The sequence below is a fragment of the Parasteatoda tepidariorum genome, chromosome 1 (assembly GCF_982258835.1).
Source record: "Parasteatoda tepidariorum strain Cologne lab strain chromosome 1, Ptep-v5.0, whole genome shotgun sequence".
NCBI classification, from domain to species: domain Eukaryota; kingdom Metazoa; phylum Arthropoda; class Arachnida; order Araneae; family Theridiidae; genus Parasteatoda; species Parasteatoda tepidariorum.
This window is the reverse complement of record NC_141755.1, coordinates 52,866,188-52,872,187: the sequence shown is the minus strand read 5'-3', so window position 1 is coordinate 52,872,187 and position 6,000 is coordinate 52,866,188.

The following is a 6,000-nucleotide window of genomic DNA, read 5'->3' as shown; positions in this document are numbered from 1 at the left end:
CAATGCATCACTACAAAAAAAAAAAAAAAAAAAAAAAAAAAAAAAAAAAAAAAATGCTGCCCTTAGACATGAGCTACATGTCTTTTTTCAACTTTTCAAAAGTGACAATTTCATTAAATCTTGCTGCACCACAATTAAAGGTATTTTAAAGAATTTGTAATTAAGTTTTCAATATGATGATCTATAAAATAAAAGTTGCGATCGCGTCGTCATTGCGATGATTTACTTATTTCAAATAAATCATCTTGCTCGAGTTATTTTTTGGAGAATTTTATTCTGACATCTTATAAGTTTCTCTAGGAGTGATGGGAAAGCAACTACAACGACTGCTGACCACAACGAATGCTTGCAAATTGTTATCACATCATAATTAACGGGATATGGGCCGATTCGGTGCCCAGTTAGAACGACAAGACAAGAAATGATGGGGAGATGTTGTGCCTAGCTGGTAATGCGTACGTTAGAATGGAACAAATCATTGAGATGTAAAGGAAATGTTTAAGCCTGAAGCCTGAGTTCCATGTTAGAGGAGAATTTGCAATCTGCAGCAGACTGCATGTGCTTTATTGATGATTGATTTGTACATGATCTTTCTAATCGAACTTTCTGATAAAACCAGATCAAGATATTTCGCACTTTTGACAATGAGGATGGTTTCATTAACACGGTGTTGCACACTTTTATTTCGACGATCGTGCTCAGAAACTCATTTCGAATGTTTAAGACTGCTATGTGAAATTCAGCGTTAGTTGTATGTTTGGAAGTGAAAATTAACACATTATTTCCTGAAAACTCTCGACGACTGTAACTGCCATTCGCTTATCACGAAATTTTTTTCTCTTCCTTAACGAACAACACAAAACGATTGATATGTTGTCTGGAAAGTTACATCTTTTTTTATCTCTCGATGTACTACTGCACAATTAACAAAATGCAATCGTGCATTACACTTGTACTAACGGTGATCCTCTTTTTATTAATTAAAATGCCTAGGACAAGGGTGCTCACAAAAATTCTAATGATCTTTTGATACAAACTTGATGATTTTTTGAGCTAACTAATTTTTAAGATACAACTTCAACAACGAATCTAATACAGTAAAACTTGTGTAAGTTGACCACTTGTGGTGCATTGTTTTAGTGGTCAACTTATAGAAGGGGTGGGTGAATGTTTACTTTTTCGTTTCCTATATCATGTTGCTATATATTTAAATTTTTTTTTTACCTGACTTAAAAGTTTTATTTAGAAAATAGCCAAATGAATATCTTAAGAAATGTGTTTAAATCTGAGTGAACTTCAATTTGTTACTTATAATTCTAATATTTAACTAATGTTTTTAAAAACAATATTTCGTTAGTTATGCGTGTGAAGTGTTTAAGAAAAATAATTTCTTAAAATATCAGAACACGAAAACATGTAATTTGAAAACTTTAACAAAAGAAAATTATTTGAACATTTTAAAATTTATTCTGTTACTACTACACTTACAAACCTGTTTATTACAAAAATATTCCCTCACTGTTGTTTGGTGCTGTTGTTTAGACTTTACATCAGCTTAAAGTTTTGAATGAAAGAAATGGTCAAAAGCTGACCCCCTACAGTTTCCCCAAATGGTCAACTCACAAAAGGGTTTAGATTAGTTTTTTTACACTATTTCACCAAACAAGTAAAATTTTAACATACATTGCAAAATGACAGAAAATTTTCTGAATTTTTTTTCTTCTGGTCAACTTATGAGGGTTTTAGAATAGAATTTCACAATACTCTTAGACAAAATTGACTTATTTCAGCGGTCAAAATACAAGATAGACAGATAGTCAAGTTACAAAGGTTTTGCTTCTTTATACTATATGGGAAAAATTCCTTTCTTGATAATTGAGGTCAACTTATGCAGGTGTCCAACTTACAAGGGTGGTCAACTTGGCAGGTTTCACTGTACTTGAAGATAGGAATTAGTTTTTAAAACGAAGTGCTAATTAACAGATTCACTAAAAGAAATTTTTGTTTGAGACTGTAGACGCTCTGAGGATGGGTGCAGCCGTTATTTGCCTACATATAAGCTAAAGTCGGGCGGTTAATGCGTTATCTGCGGCAACCTGTTTAAGAGAATAATTTGATTTTTTTTCCCTCGGGTGGATGATTTTTCTTTTATATTGGATAGTTGGAAATAGCAATTTTTGTACATTAATTTTAAACTTCCAGTCTAGACATCTTGGCTAATTATTGGAGTTTTGCTATTCTTGTAAAATTTATTAAGCCGTTCTTGGATTATAGAATATTAAGAATTGTTAATCTATGAATAAAGAATTACTATTAAGGTATTCTTGGAGCTTTTGTAGGAAAATGCTGTGATTTTTGGAACATACGACAAATTGAGTGTCATCCATATAAAATACGGTGGTGCTATTAAAATTCTGTCTGAATGTGAATGTATGAAATACATTTTCGAGACCATATATTTCCCATATTTCCTTTAAATTAAAAATTGCTTAGATAGATTAAAATATAGAACTTAATATAACTTTTTTATCTCTTAAAAAAGAATCCTGACCGTGGGACAGTCCTGAAAATGAAACGTAAAAAGAGAAGAACTTGTAGTAGAATCATTTTAATAATAAATGGTTTTTGGGGGGAGTAAATTCATTCTTAACAATAAACTATTCACATGATTCCCACAACCTGAAAAAAAATAAATTACTGGTAGCTAAGATATTTAAAGATCATTGTAAAATGTTTAATTTATTTATCACTTGTGAATTACGAAATTATTCCAGAGTTATTTTTTCACGCATTTATATTGACTTTAAATTATATACTTATTGATAGCTTATAACACCTAGATATATCTTACTTTACAACCACTTTGAAAAACTATCCAGAACGTGGGAACCCTGATTTATTGCTATGAATTTTTTCTCGGGGTCGGGGAAGAAGCAGCATTTATAATTGTTATTCTAATTCAAAAAGTTTAATGGAATAACATGAGTTTCGCTACTACTTTAAATATGAAATTTGACAGCTATACAACAAAGAAATTTCATTTCTTATGATTGCGCAAATATAACCGCCATTCAAGCTGCTCTGTCTCAAATTCACTGTCACCTTGACCAGTTTACAAAAGCAGACTCTATGGCCGCACTTCTAGCCATCAATTCCTCTGACGATCCCAAAATCATTGAAGTCATGGACTGCCGACAACTCCTTCGAAGCCTTGAGTCACACAGGAAAAACATTGTCCTTCAGTGGATACCCTCCCACTGCGGGGAGTTGTGGGAAACGAGAGTGTAGATCTTTTGGCCAAGAAGGGCGCCTCAATTGTTGGAATTCCTTCCAGCGCAATACCATTTTGTTCCAATGGTGACAAATTGCTTAAAAGACCATTCTCATGGACCTGTCCAAAAGAGTGTCCGATAAAATCCTATATTGGGCCAAGGCGTAGAGCTATGGCAGAATTCCGCCTGACCGCTGGACACGACTGTCTTCTTAAACACCTCAGCAGAATTAACATTGCTCCTTCTCCCATCTGCACGCTTTGTTACCTTGGGGAGGAAATGGATGCCGCCCATATTATGCACTGTCCTGCTTTGCGCAGGTCTTCTCTAGCTGAGCGATATTGGGAAGCCCGAGACCTTTTGAATTAATGGACTCAAGTTACTGCATTATGTTTACCATCTTTTATTGCATTTTAGATTTCTTGTTGTGCTGTAACTACTGTCCAATAAATTTGCCATTGGAAATTAAAAAAAAAAAAAAAGGAAAAATTATTGCGCAAATTTCAATGAAATATTCCTATTTGAAAATTTAACTGAAGACAATAACATCAGACCAATAGCAGCATACTATTGCAGTGATGTATCAAATTCCCGACATCAGTAGCATATGCATAACCTCATTTTCATCATATCAGCTTAGCTAAAGTTCATACTTTTAAAATACAGTCTTATCACCCTACAGCATATAATTACACAGTCAGAACCTCAATGATCAACATGAATACTCCTTTACTTTATTTGCATTCCACAACCTCATCGAAGCACTACAAAGATCAAGCTAAAGTTGATTGGGAAAAAGGTAAGCGGCCTCAGGTGCCCAGATATTTTATACAGTTTAAGTTTATATTGCATTTATTGCTACACTCCAGTCACCCAAGAGATTATGTATATGATATATGAAAGATAGATGATGTTTGAAAGAGATGATATATGACCAAGACATGATATATGAAAGATATCTTTCACTTATATAAAAGGGTCGATTGTCCACTTCGCGGACAGGTACTCTGTGATACTTCAGTCTAGGTCCAATTTCTTATGATAATTTGAATTTCTGATATGTAGTTGTCGAAAAATTACTTAAAATGAAATATACTAAATTGAAAACTACTTAAATTTCTATTATTTTAGAATATATATTTAACTTCGTCATTGTGTAATTGAAACTCTCATAATTGCAAGGTTCATGCGCACTTGGGAAAAATTAAAAACTGACATAAAGAGACTGAAAATTTCTCAATATTAGCTTCCCTTTTCAAATTAAAATTTCGCATCCTCCTCCTTCGGCTTTACATACATTTACTTAGAGAAAATAAAATATTCTGGTAGCTTCAAACATAACAATATATATAAATAAATTATATTTATATTGCTTTCACTTTTTAATTTTTTCCAGTGCATACAAACCCTGTACGAACGTACCGTTTGTAACCAAGGCTATAATTAACAGTTAATAAGCTATAATTCTCGGGATCTACCTCCTTTTTCGGAAAGGAGAAATTATGATGTCTCGAGCTCAGTAGATTCTTTTTATGTTCCTTCAAGCTGTCAGTGTTATTCCTATCTCAAGTCTCAGATTCTGTTTTATCTTTTAATTTTTCTAAATATTCAAATGCAATTTCATTTTGAATACTTTTTTTGAAGTTTATAATAGAAAGTTTAAGAATTAATTTATAGAATCCAAGCTATAATGTTAAGGAAAGAAAAAGCTTTTATATATATATATATATATATATATATATATATATATATATATATATATATATATATATATATATATATATATATATATATATATATATATATATATATATATATATATATATATATATATACGTATATATATATATATATATATATATACGTATATACACCGAAGAGCCATTACATTATGACCACCCTGCTGCCGTGGCATTGATTCCACAAGGTGCTGATAGGTAGTCTGAGGTATCTGGTACCAAGCGCTCACCAACTGGTCCTGCAATTCCCTCACATTGCGAGGGGATAGCGTGGCAGAACCAATTTGGTTTTCCAAGTAGAACCACAAATGCTCTATTGGATTAAGGTCGGGTGAATTTGGAGGCCAAGACATGACTTGAAAGTCACTGGAATGTTCCTTGAACCAATCCATGCCGATCCGACCCTTATGACATGGTGCATTATCCTGTTGGTAAACACCATCCCCCGCAAGAAAAACTGTTGCCATGAATGGGTGAACCTGGTCTGCAGCTATGTTCAAGTAGCTTACATACCTCAGGGATTGTTCTATGAGGATTATGGGACCTAATGCGCCCTATGAAAACATTGTTCCTGGGCGAGAAACCATGAAAACCTGGGCGATCCCATTGTTATAGATGGAGGGTGGTCATAATGTAATGGCACTTCGGTCCTTCAGTGTATATACATATACAATGATTGATATATATATATATATATATATATATATATATATATATATATATATATATATATATATATATATATATACAGTCAAACCCAGCTATAGTGAACCTTCAAGGGACTGAAGTTTCGGTTCACTATAAGCGGGAGTTCACTATATCCGTTACGCAGTCAATTTAACTAATGGTTCCTTAACTCCTCCCTTTTATTACACATTATTCAAATAATTGACTGAAAAATATTATGTAGCGGCAAAAAATGTGTTATTTTTCATTACTTTTCGTCTTGCGTACAATAAAATTAGTAATCTTTAGCTGATGAGCAATCC